General features: G+C 40.4%; 1 non-coding gene across 1 annotated transcript; it reads left to right on the plus strand.

Moving 5' to 3' along the window:
• Positions 1-282: 282 nt before the first annotated feature.
• TRNASTOP-UCA (transfer RNA opal suppressor (anticodon UCA)) lies at positions 283-355 on the plus strand. The gene has a single exon. It is a non-coding gene; the product is annotated as a tRNA-Sec (tRNA).
• Positions 356-13856: the final 13501 nt, after the last annotated feature.

Below are 13856 nucleotides of genomic sequence, written 5' to 3' on the forward strand. Positions count from 1 at the left end.
AAACCCCAACTCTTTCCCAGTAATTTAGTAGTTCTTTGAACATATCTTTTCTACAGTCCTTACCATACTTCCCTATCATTATTTATTTACATGTCTGTCTTCCCTGATAAATTGTGATGTGATCCAAGACAGGAATATAACTTGATCATCTGTCTCATAGTCCTGGAAAGCAAGAAAACCTTCAATGGATAAATGGAAGAATACATAAATGAACAAAAGAATAAATGAAAGACCACCCTCATCTTATACAGATAAAAGTCAAATAAACACATTAAAGGGACTTCCCTGGTGGTCCAGTGGTTAAGACTCTGCACTTCAACTGCAGGGGACACAGGTTCAATCCCTGGTTAGGGAACTAAGATCCTGCATGCCATGCAGTGTGGCCAAAAAAACAAAACAAAACAAAAAAAACTAGGAAACATAAACATAAAAATGAGTAGGTATTCAAATGTAAAATAGATAGCTAGTGGGAAGCAGCCGCATAGCACAGGGAGATCAGCTCGGTGCTTTGTGACCACCTAGAGGGGTGGGATAGGGAGGATGGGAGAGAGACGCAAGATGGAGGAGATACGGGGATATATGTATATGTATAGCTGATTCACTTTATCATACAGCAGAAGCTAACACACCATTGTAAAGCAATTATACTCCAATAAAGATGTTTTAAAAAAATATTAAGACTCTGCACTTCAACTGCAGGGGACACAGGTTCAATCCCTGGTTAGGGAACTAAGATCCTGTATGCCATGCAGTGTGGCCAAAAAAACAAAACAAAACAAAACAAACTAGGAAACATAAACATAAAAATGAGTAGGTATTCAAATGTAAAATAGATAGCTAGTGGGAAGCAGCCGCATAGCACAGGGAGATCAGCTCGGTGCTTTGTGACCACCTAGAGGGGTGGGATAGGGAGGATGGGAGAGAGACGCAAGATGGAGGAGATACGGGGATATATGTATATGTATAGCTGATTCACTTTATCATACAGCAGAAGCTAACACACCATTGTAAAGCAATTATACTCCAATAAAGATGTTTTAAAAAAATAAATAGGTATTAGTTGCTAATATCTTACTGAATAAGCTGATTTCCTACTAAGCCGAAATTAGAAAATAGTGCAGTATATGAAGTCAGAACTGAAAAGAACGTGTGTTTAGTATACATTTCACTCCTCTTTTGGACTTACTGCTTCCAGGGACTATTTCTAATTACTGTGCATACATTTATCTATCTGCTACTTAATCAGGAGAGATTTTCCCACTAGGTTTACAGATTAAATTTTGAAGATACTCTTCGTTTTGTATGAATTGAGTAGTAGTAAATACAAAACAAAATAGAGAATGCCTTAAGATTTTGTGAATTACAGAGCTCTGTGGGTTTTTCTCTTTACCCAATAAAAGACTTAAAATAAATAGCTTCGGGCACTTCTTTTATAAAACAATATTGACTATTCCAGGAAGTTATTAGGACCACCTACTTTAAAACCTTTGATCTTTATACCACAGAGTGTAATGTATTTTATTTAACTCAATAAAGTATAATTGATTTATTTAGATTTTAAGTAGAGTCTGTATAATAATTCAAATCATATGCCCATAGGCTACCCTATAATTTTTGTTTCCTATCCTTCTCATGAGCAAAGAAAACAGCTGTGTTTATCCACTCGTGGCTGACAAAATCCATTTGTTGGTATTGTACTATCAAAGTTACAAACGCAAAGTCTGGCAACATTTTAATTTCGAATTATCACATGTACTTGAATGAATCTTTAGAGAGAGAACTGCCAATTTTGAAGGGCTACTGAAAGTACTAAATTATTAATTAGACAGGAGGTCTGCCAAGCACTTGGAAAGCCCAACTCCTTTCACACATTACACACTAGACCTAGGAGATTTGGGGAATTTTTTTGTTTTTTTGTTTTTCTGTGGCTTTGATCTCGGGTGGCCTCAGCCTGCAGCGACTTGAAGCAGGGTTTTGGTTCCCCGCCAGTGATTGAGGTCGGGTTGCGGCGGTGAGAGCGCTGAATCCTAGCCACTACACCAGTGGTCAGTGACAAGGTCCTGACCCCACGGCTTTGCAGAAAAAAGAATTCCCACGAAGACGGGAAGTCATGAAACAAGTAAAGTGTTTATTAGGAGGAAAAAGAGTACGCGTGGGTAGACACGTGGGCGGACTCAGAGAGAGAGCTGTGCCCCCGTGGTAGTTTAAATCACTTATATGGGGCATTTCTTCCGTGTTTCCTTTGGCCAATCATCATTTTGATTTGCTTGGTTCTGAGTCCGTATTTGGTAGATCTCAAGAACCTCCCATGTGTGCACGCGCATCTCTTAGCCAAGATGGATTCCAGCAAAGAGGCCTATGGGTAGATTGACATCACTCTGCTTTTGGCCTCCAAGGAGCTCTATAGTCGGGAAGGTCTCCTTGACTTCGAGAATGAGAAATATGTGGTGTCTTATCTTTTATCTGAGCAGGGCCGGGTCTCCTCAATTATCCTGCTATTATGGAGTTTCTGTCCACAGGCGACGAACTCCATCTCCTCAACTTGGGGCCCGTCTATCTCCTGCCTCAGCTTAAACGACACGAACTTATTTTCTCACAAGTCTGGAGGCTGGAAGTCCAAAATCAAGGTGCGAGGAGTGCTGATTTCTCCTGAGGAAGATTTGGGGAATGTTAACAATAGGGGAATATTACTTACTCAGAGACCTTTGAAATCTGAACTGCTGAAATCAGGAGTAGCTAGAGCTTCATCCAGGGTTAGGGGTTGTTGAGAAAGTAGAATAAACAAAATTCTGTATACTGTTCAGTGATCACTATCACAGAAAAGCTGGCCAGACTTTTTTTTGCGCTACGCGGGCCTCTCACTGCTGTGGCCTCTCCCGTTGCGGAGCACAGGCTCCGGATGCGCAGGCTCAGCAGTCATGGCTCACGGGCCCAGCTGCTCCGCGGCGTGTGGGATCCTCGCGGACCGGGGCACGAACCCGTGTCCCCTGCATCGGCAGGCAGACTCCCAACAACTGCGCCACCAGGGAAGCCCGTGGCCAGACTTTTGATTGGGAATTTGGAAGAATGGAAAAACTACTAAAGATTCTAAAGAGAGCCCTAAAAGTAATCTAATTTATAAAGACTCGGCTTCCGGATTATTTACTCCTTCGATAAATGAAGTGTCTCCTGGAGTTGCTGACCTTCCCATCTCCAGGAAAGCAGCGTCCTCTTGACCAGTGGTGCTTCCTTTTTTTAAATCAGGAAGAAAGCTCCCTGCACATGCTTTACCATTGTCCGTGATGGGACTTCTGCCAGTCTTACCACCCCAAACCTGTCTCCCCTTAAATCCTCCCCAGCCTCACATCATGCCCACTCCTATTTAAAATCCTGGCTTAGACCGTTGTTTCTTAAGCCTGGCTACAAGTGAGAATCACGTGAAAAAACAAAGTAAACCTAATGACTGGGTCCACCCTCATGGAGTCTATTTTAACTCCAAGGACCGGCTAGTGTTAGCACTTCCCCAGGTGACTCTCATGTGCAGCCAGCGTTGAAAGACTTCAATCCCGCCTCCTCTGCCCCAACCCCGCCTCCTCTGCCCCAACCCGTCCGCTGCCACTCCCCGACTTCACATCCACCTCTCAAGCTCCTGCACCACATTCCACAGCGGTCCCGGCATCACCTCACCTCTGAGTCACTTCCCGACTTCCCCAGGAAGAAAACCCTCCGTCCTCGGTGCCCCGTTATGCACTCAGCCGAATTCCATCAATGCACCTGGAGTTAGTTAACGAACTTTTCCCTGGACGCGTCTCTGCTTCTGCTGGACGGTGAGTTTGTAAATGTAGGGTTGTCAATAAGCGTTCCCAGGAGTAATGAAGGACAAATACAAACTACTTCGAGAACTCCATCTTCTCTCGTTTAAACCTGCAGAATCCCTTGGGGGAATAGTTCCAAGATTGCTGGTATTCCAAAGACCCATATATTCTCCACATTCCCCACAGCAGATCTGTCCGTGGAGATAAGTGAGAGGGAGTGGGGGAGAGAATGGCCAAGGCTTTAAAAAGGCACCTTTAGGCACAACTGCTGGAACATACCGTCTTAGGGTCTTTGCAGTCCATTTTGGTATTCTGGAAATAACAATAATAGAATGGCTATGTACCAGCCACTGTTCTAAGATCTTGTTTTTTCCCCAGCTTTACTGAGGTATAATTGACAGATAAAAATTGTATGTATTTACAGTGTACAATGTGATGCTCTGATATATGTATACATGGTGAAACGATCCAGCTAATACATCATCTCCTGTAGTTACCTTGTGTGTGTGTGTGTGTGTGATGAGATCTATTCTGTTAGTAAATGTCAAGTATTCAATACAGTATTATTAACTGTGGTCATTATGCTGTATGTTAGATCTCCAGAATGTGTTTATACTGCTTGACTGAAACTTTGTACCCTTTGACCAACATCTCCCCATTTCGCCCTCTCCCCAGTCCCTGGCAACCATCATTCTACTCTCTGCTTCTATGAGCTTTATTTTTTAAGATTCTGCATATGAGTGAGATCATGCAGTATTTGTCTTTCTGTGTCTGATTTATTTCGCTTAGCATAATGGCCCCCAGGTTTATCCATGTTGTCTCAAATGACAGGATTTTTTTCTTTTTTTTTTTTTAAGACTGAATAATGTTCCATTGTGTATATAAACCACATCTTCTTTATCCATTCATCTGTTGATGGACACTTAGGTTTTTTCCACATCTTAGCTATTGTGATTAGTGCTGCAATGAACATGGGAATGCTAATTCTGACTTTGGCTTTTTTTGGATATATACCAGGAAGTGGAATTGCTGGATCATATAGTAGTCCTGGTTTGTATTTTTCTGAGGAACTTTCATACTGTTTTCCACAGCTTTTGGACCATTTGTAGTCTCACCACCTGTGTGCAAGGGTTCCAATTTCTCCATATCCTCGTCAACACTGTCTGTTGTTTTTCTTTTTGATAAATAGCCACTCTAACAGGTGTGAGGTGATAGGGCACTGTGGTTCTGATTTGCATTTCCCTGATGATTAGCTAGATACTAATAATATCCTCATCTTATAGTTAAAGAAATCGACAATAAAATCTAACCTGTTTTACTTCCCATTTGCAACAACCCTGTAGAAGAGTGAAGCTCAGGGGTCAAGCAACCCAAGGTCCCAAGGCTAGTAAGTGGAATCCAATCAGCTCTGTTACTTACTTGTTGAAATGTTGGAAGCACTGCCTTACAGATTTTAATAACCTCTTATGTCCATGAGTTGCTTTGGGCTGCAAATAATAGAAAACTACCATCCAGATCCATTTAAACAATGAAGAAATGTGTTATTTTTCATAAAAAGAAATCTGCGATAGGTTTGCACTGGGCCTGATCTGCAGCTGGTGCTTCTGCTTCCTTCTCTTTCTCTGCTCTTCCCTCCGCACTGGGTGGGCTTAATCCGGGGGTTGGGTCCTCTCACCAGATGGCCACAGAAATCCCCAGCATCACATGTAGTGATGACAACAGGCTTTTTGCTCATTGATCATTTGCAAGGGGGTGGCATAGCCATGGTCAAATGGAGGAATAGAATGGGTGTTGGAGAGCCAGCTGCTGTCTCCATCACTCTTTTTGTTTGCAGTGCATGTTTGAATTTTCAGAATTCTTTCATGGTGGTTATTGCTTTTGATTTTCACAACAACCTATGTGAAATGTGAGTTTTGGGTTGTCCTCAGTGGTAGTTTTGTATACAGGAAAAGATTAAATTTTAATATTAATATTCAGTATCTTAAAGTACACTTTAATGGTTCCTTATGCTTTTAAGTTTAGCTTACACATTATATTCTTATAAATCTAACAAATTTGGCAATTATTTTAAAGAGATCATTAATTTAAATGGTCCTATTTATAAGGATAATCAAATATTTTAGGACTTTTTATACTGCACCTATAAATTTAATATATATCTGATTTCATTAAATAATTGTCTGACTTAAAAAATAAAACCTTTCTTACCTGCGGGGGGAGGGATAGTTAGGAAGTTTGGGATTGACATATACACATTGCTATATTTAAAATAAATAAACAACAAGGACCTACTGTTTAAAAAAAAAATGGAGAGGGAACAAGAGAATGACAGATGAGATGAGACTGGCCATGTGTTGATAATTCTTGAAGCTAACTGATGGACTCATGGGGATTAATTACACTACTCCTTCCACTTTTGTGTATGTTTGAAATTTTCCATAATAAAAAAGCTGAAAAAAAATAGATAAAACCTTATTGAACACTATATAATTCTCTTTTTAAATTAATTTATTTATTTTATTTACTTTTTAATTCTTGGCTGCATTGGGTCTTCATTGCTGCGTGTGGGCTTTCTCTAGTTGCAGCGAGCAGGGGCTACTCTTAGTCACGGTGTGTGGGCTTATCATTGCGGTGGCTTCTCTTGTGGAGCATGGGCACTAGGCACGTGGGCTTCAGTACTTGCAACTCTCAGGCTCAATAGTTGTGGCTCGCAGGCTCTAGAGTGCAGGCTCAGTAGCTGTGGCGCATGGGCTCAGTGGCTCTGCGGCATGTGGGATCTTCCTGGACCAGGGATCAAGCCCATGTCCCCTGCATTGGCAGGCAGATTCTTAACCACTAAGCCATCAGGGAAGTCCCACTATATAATTTTTTTTAATTTAATTTTATTTATTTTTTTATACAGCATGTTCTTATTAGTCATCAATTTTATACACATCAGTGTATACATGTCAATCCCAATCGCCCAATTCATCACACAGGCTCCAGACGCGCAGGCTCAGTAGTTGTGGCTCACGGGCCTAGTTGCTCCGCAGCATGTGAGATCTTCCCAGACCAGGGCTCGAACCCTTGTCCCCTGCATTGGCAGGCAGATACTCAACCAGTGCACCACCAGGGAAGCCCACATGTGTCTTTTTGAATTGTGGTTTTCTCTGGGTATATGCCCAGTAGTGGGATTGCTGAATCATATGGTAATTCTCTTTTTAGTTTTTTAAGGAACCTCCATACTGTTCTCCATAGTTGCTGTATCAGTTTACATTCTCACCAACAGTGCAAGAGAGTTCCTTTTACTCCACACCCTCTCCAGCATTTGTTGTTTGTAGATTTTCTGATGAAGCCCATTCTAACTGGTGTGAGGTGATATCTCTTTGTAGTTTTGATTTGCATTTCTCTAATAATTAGTGATGTTGAGCAGCTTTTCATGTGCTTCTTGGCCATCTGTATGTCTTCCTTGGAGAAATGTCTATTTAGATCTTCTGCCCATTTTTGGATTGGGTTGTTTGTTTTTTTAATATTGAGCTGCATGAGCTATTTATATATTTTGGAGATTAATCCTTTGTCAAAACATCCTTGTCTTGTTCCTGATCTTAGAGGAAATGCTTTCAATTTTTCACCATTGAGAATGATGTTGGCTGTGGGTTTGTCACATATGGCCTTTGCTATGTTGAGGTAGGTTCCCTCTATGCCCACTTTCTGGAGAGTTTTTATCATAAATTGGTGTTGAATTTTGTCAAAAGCTTTTTCTGCATCTATTGAGATGATCACATGGTTTTTATTCTTCAATTTGTTAATATGGTGTATCACATTGATTGATTTGCGTATGTTGAAGAATCTTTGCATCCCTGGGATGAATCCCACTTGATCATAGTGTATGATCTTTTTAATGTGTTGTTGGATTCTGTTAGTATTTTGTTGAGGATTTTTGCATCTATATTCATCAGTGATATTGGTCTGCAATTTTCTTTTTTTGTAGTGTCTTTGTCTGGTTTTGGTATCAGGGTGATGGTGGCCTCATAGAATGAGTTTGGGAGTGTTCCTTCCTCTGCAATTTTTTGGAAGAGTTTGAGAAGGATGGGTGTTAGCTCTTCTCTAAATGTTGGATAGAATTTACCTGTGAAGCCATCTGATCCTGGACTTTTGTTTGTTGGAAGATTTTTAATCACAGTTTCAATTTCATTACTTGTGATCGGTCTGTTCATATTTTCTATTTCTTCCTGGTTTAGTTTTGGAAGGTTATACCTTTCTAAGAATTTGTCCGTTTCTTCCAGGTTGTCCATTTTATTGGCATAGAGTTGCTGAAAGTAGTCTCTTAGGATGCTTTGTATTTCTGCAGTGCCTGTTGCAACTTCTCCTTTTTCATTTCCAATTTTATTGATTTGAGTCCTCTCCCTCTTTTAATTGATGAGTCTTGCCAATGGTTTATCAATTTTGTTTATCTTCTCAAAGAACCAGCTTTTAGTTTTATTGATCTTTGCTGTTGTTTTCTTTGTTTCTATTTCATTTATTTCTGCTGTGATCTTTATGATTTCTTTCCTTCTGCTAACTTTGGGTTTGTTTGTTCTTTCTCTAGTTCCTTTAGGTATAAGGTTAGATTGTTTATTTGAGATTTTTCTTGTTTCTTGAGGTAGGCTTGTATAGCTATAAACTTCCCTCTTAGAACTGCTTTTGCTGCATCCCATAGGTTTTGGATTGTTGTGTTTTCATTGTCATTTTTCTCTAGGTACTTTTTGATTTCCTCTTCGATTTCTTCAATGATCTCTTGGTTATTTAGTAATGTACTGTTTAGCCTCCATGTGTTTGTGTTTTTTACGTTTTCTCCCCTGTAATTCATTTCTAATCTCATAGCGTTGTGGTCAGAAAAGATGCTTGATATGATTTCAATTTTCTTAAATTTACTGAGGCTTGATTTGTGACCCAAGACGTGATCTATCCTGGAGAATGTTCCGTGCACACTTGAGAAGAAAGTATAATCTGCTGTTTTTGGATGGAATGTCCTATAAATATCAATTAAATCTATCTGGTCTTTTGTGTCACTTAAAGCTTCTGTTTCCTTATTTATTTTCATTTTGGATGATCTGTCCATTGGTGTAAGTGAGATGTTAAAGTCCCCCACTATTATTGTGTTACTGTCGATTTCCTCCTTTATAGCTGTTAGCAGTTGCCTTATGTATTGAGGTGCTCCTATGTTGGGTGCACATATATATTTATAATTGTTATATCTTCTTCTTGGATTGATCCCTTGATCATTATGTAGTGTTCTTCCTTGTCTCTTGTAACATTCTTTATTTATCTTTATTTTAAAGTCTATTTTATCTGATATGAGTATTGCTACTCCAGCTTTCTTTTTTTCTTTTCTTTTTTTTTTTCCGTATGTGGGCCTCTCCCATTGTGGAGCACAGGCTCCGGACGTGCAGGCTCAGCAGCCATGGCTCACGGGCCCAGCGGCTCTGTGGCACGTGGAATCTTCCTGGACCAGGGCACGAACCCGTGTCCCCTGCATCAGCAGGCAGACTCTCAACCACTGCGCCACCAGGGAAGCCCCCAGCTTTCTTTTGATTTCCATTTTCATGGAATATCTTTTTCCATCCCCTCACTTTCAGTCTGTATGTGTCCCTAGGTCTGAAGTGGGTCTCTTGTAGACAGCATATAGATGGGTCTTGTTTTTCTATCCATTCAGCAAGCCTGTGTCTTTTGGTTGGAGCATTTAATCCATTCACGTTTAAGGTAATTATTGATATGTATGTTCCCATGACCATTTTCTTAATTGTTTTGGGTTTGTTTTTGTAGGTCCTTTTCTTCTCTTGTGTTTCCCACTTAGAGAAGTTCCTTTAGCATTTGTTGTAGAGCTGGTTTGGTGGTGCTGAATTCTCTTAGCCTTTGCTTGTCTGTAAAGCTTTTTATTTCTCCATCGAATCTGGATGAGATCCTTGCCGGGTAGAGTAATCTTGGTAGTAGGTTCTTCCCTTTCATCACTTTAAGTATATCATGCCACTCCCTTCTGGCTTGTAGAGTTTCTGCTGAGAAATCATCTGTTAACCTTATGGGAGTTCCCTTGTATGTTATTTGTCATTTTTCCCTTGCTGCTTTCAATAATTTTTCTTTGTCTTTAATTTTTGCCAGTTTGATTACTATGTGTCTCAGTGTGTTTCTCCTTGGGTTTATCCTGTATGGGACTCTCTGCGCTTGCTGGACTTGGGTGGCTATTTCCTTTTCCATGTTAGGGAAGTTTTTGACTATAACCTCTTCAAGTATCTTCTCTGGTCCTTTCTCTGTCTCTTCTCCTTCTGGGACCCCTATAATGCAAATGTTATTGTGTTTAATGTTGTCCCAGAGATCTCTTAGGCTGTCTTCATTTCTTTTCATTCTTTTTTCTTTATTCTGTTCCGCAGCAGTGAATTCCACCATTCTGTCTTCCAGGTCACTTATCCGTTTTTCTGCCTCAGTTATTCTGCTATTGGTTCCTTCTAGTGTAGTTTTCATTTCAGTTATTGTATTGTTCATCTCTGTTTGCTTGTTCTTTAATTCTTCTAGGTGTTTGTTAAACATTTCTTGCATCTTCTTGATCTTTGCCTCCATTCTTTTTCCGAGGTCCTGGATCATCTTCACTATCATTATTCTGAATTCTTTTTCTGGAAGGTTGCCTGTCTCCACTTCATTTCGTTGTTTTTCTGGGGTTTTATCTTGTTCCGTCATCTGGTACATAGCCCTCTGCCTTTTCGTCTTGTCTCTCTTTCTGTGAGTGTGGTTTTTGTTCCACAGGCTGCAGGATTGTAGTTCTTCGTGCTTCTGCTGTTTGCCCTCTGGTAGATGAGGCTATCTTAGAGGCTTGTGCAGGTTTCCTGTTGGGAGGGATTGGTGTTGTGTAGAGCTGACTCTTTCTCTGGTGAGCAGAGCTCAGTAAAACTGCTGATGGGTGGGGCTAGGTTCTCTCCCTGTTGGTTGTTTGGCCTGAGGTAACCCAACACTGGAGTCCACCTGGGCTCTTTGGTGGGGCTAGATTCTGGGAGGGCACACACCAAGGAGTACTTCCCAGAACTTCTGCTGCCAGTGTCCTTGTCCCCACAGTGAGCCACAGCCCCCCCCTGCCTCTGCAGGAGACCCTCCAACACTAACAGGTAGGTCTGGTTCAGTCTTCCTTGGGGTCACTGCTCCTTTCCTTGGGTCCCAATGCACACACTACTTTGTGTGTGCCTTCCAAGAGTGGAGTCTCTGTTTCCCCCAGTCCTGTTGAAGTCCTGCAATCAAATCCCACTAGCTTTCAAAGTCTGATTATCTAGGAATTCCTCCTCCCATTGCCAGACACCCAGGTTGGGAAGCCTGACGTGGGGCTCAGAACCTTCATTCCAGTGCTTGGACTTCTGTGGTATAAGTGTTCTCCAGTCTGTGAGTGACCCACCCAGCAGTTAAGGGATTAGATTTTGCTGTGATTACGCCCCTCCTGCTGTCTCATTGTGGCTTCTGCTTTCTCTTTAGATGTGGGGTATCTTTTTTGGTGAATTCCAGTGTCTTTCTGTCGATGATTGTCCAGCAGCTACTTGTGATTCTGGTGTTCTCACAAGAGGGAGTGAGCCCACTATATAATTCTTATAACTATGATATGTTAAATTAAACTTAAAATTTGTTGAATGTGAAGTTCTCTTAAATCAGTTCTGGATCTAAACTTATGTGTCTGAATCAATTATGTATTTGTACATCTTAAATTGGATTTACAAGGCCGTTACTATAATACTTCAATCATCTTATAACATGACAAGTATATAAAACACCAAACGTACAAATTCCTTAAGGCAAAAATACAAATACCATGTGTTTTGTTTCCTCAAATCTTCTTGGGGTTACAAGGCACTTCCCACTCAAGCTACAATTTTCCCGTGTAGTTATGGCTTGATGTTGTATAATCACCAAATATTTCAACCAAGGTGCTAACTGAACTCTTATTTGTGAGGAACTGAATTCTATTTGCAGTTGCTATGCCAATAACTCCTTAACTGCAAGAAAGCATTAGCCAAATGGGTCAAATAGCCCAAGACCAAGACTCCTCTGATTCTTGCCTTGGAGGAATCTGCCAGTTCCATATCACTTGATTTGATATTGCATTTCTTTGGCTCTTAAATATATATAATAGTATTTTCTTTTTTAAAAAAATAAATTTATTTATTTTTTTGGCTGTGTTGGGTTTTCGTTGCTGTGCGCGGGCTTTCTCTAGTTGCAGCGAGCAGGAGCTACCCTTCGTTACGGTGCACAGGCTTCTTATTGCAGTGGCTTCTCTTGTTGCGGAGCACAGGCTCTGGGCATGCGGGCTTCAGTAGTTGTGGGCACGCACGTTAAGTAGTTCTGGCTGATGGGTTTAGTTGCTCCACAGCATGTGGGATCTTCCCGGACCAGGGATCGAACCTGTGTCCCCTGCATTGGCAGGTGGATTCTTAACCACTGCACCAGTGGGCAAGTCCCTATGATAGTATTTTCACTGACTCTCAAAAGAATTTTGAATTTGCTTTGATTCTTACATTCTTTCTTATTCTTATACTCTCTTAACTCTTGTGGGCTATGAAAGTGATATCCATTTGAATTCTGTGTTTGTGACTATTGATATATAACTTCCAAGGTAATTCAACTGACATGCTTTGTGCTAGTCAAGTTCCCTGGAAATCATGTGGTTGGGCTGTCAACTCCCTGGGGTCCTTTTCTCTCAGAGCAAGTCTTCTACGTCCAATGACTCTTGCTGCTGGCTAGAGAACAGTCCCACCCAACTCACATAGCTTGCCAGTGGAGGGATCAGCACCCTACCAAAGTGATTTGAAAATTGCTTTAAACTTAAAACATCTGAACAATCAGCAACCCCAGAAAAACATTATCTGAACTGAAGCAGAATCTCTTGAAAATACAGCTGCCATTGACCCCTCCCTCTGATGGAATTTCCAGTTTGGGAGAAGACTGATCTTTAGCACCAGGAAGTGCAAATTCACTACATTAGCATCAGAAAGTCCAATAGAACCTTCTGTAATTCCCCATTGAAGCCCAACCGCTCATCTCTTTTTTTGTTAAGTTGGTGTATAAACCTTTACCTCTGGCTATTCACTGAGTTACTCATTATGAATATTCCCGTGTGCACTTGCCATTTCTCTTGTTAATCTGTCTATCATCAATTAATTCTCAGGCCCCATGACCATTTGAACTTAAGTGGTAGAGGAAAATTTTTCCTTCTGAAAGTTTTGGGCATGAGGATGGGATGGTTGGGGCTCCTGCTCTGGAGATGGTAGCTGAGATCCCAGGACCTCTAATCAAGCCAGCAAAGATAAACTCACCACTCAAATTCCTGTATCTCTGTTCAGGGTCCAGTTGAGTGAGGGTGTTAAGAGACTTTCTGTGTCTTTTCTAAAAGGGATTTTCCAAACTTTAGATTTACAGGAGAAAACTCTTTCTTTTGTTTTTTTAAAAAATTGAAGTATAGTTGATTTACAATGCTGTGTTAGTTTCTGCTATACAGCAAAGTGATTCAGTTACATATGTATATGTGTGTGTGTGTGTGTGTGTGTTTATATATATTCTTTTCCAGATTTGTTCCCCTTCTAGCTTATTATAAGATATTGAATATAGTTCCCCATGCTATACAGTAGGACCTTATTGTTTTTCTATTTTATATATAATAGTTTGTATCTGCTAATCCCAAACTCCTAATTTATCCCTCCCTCACTTTCCCCTTTGGTAGCCATAAGTTTATTTTCTATATCTGTGAGTCTGTTTCTGTTTTGTAAATAAGTTCATTTGTATCATTTTTTAAAATTCCACATATAAATGATATTGTATGATATTTGCCTTTCTCTGTTTGACTTACTTCACTTAGTATGGCCTAGGTCCATCCATGTTGCTGCAAATAGCATTAATTTTTTTATGGCTGAGTAATAGACCATTGTGCATATGTACCACATCTTTTTTTTTAACATGGTGACTGACAGCTATTCTTTATTTTATTTTATTTATTTATTTTTTAAACAGCTTTATTGGAGTATAATTGCTTTACGATGGTGTGTTAGTTTCTGCTGTATAACAAAGTGAATCAGCTAT

Source organism: Neophocaena asiaeorientalis, unplaced genomic scaffold, assembly GCF_003031525.2.
Source record: "Neophocaena asiaeorientalis asiaeorientalis breed wild unplaced genomic scaffold, Neophocaena_asiaeorientalis_V1.1 scaffold669, whole genome shotgun sequence".
In the NCBI taxonomy this organism is placed as follows: Eukaryota; Metazoa; Chordata; class Mammalia; order Artiodactyla; family Phocoenidae; genus Neophocaena; species Neophocaena asiaeorientalis.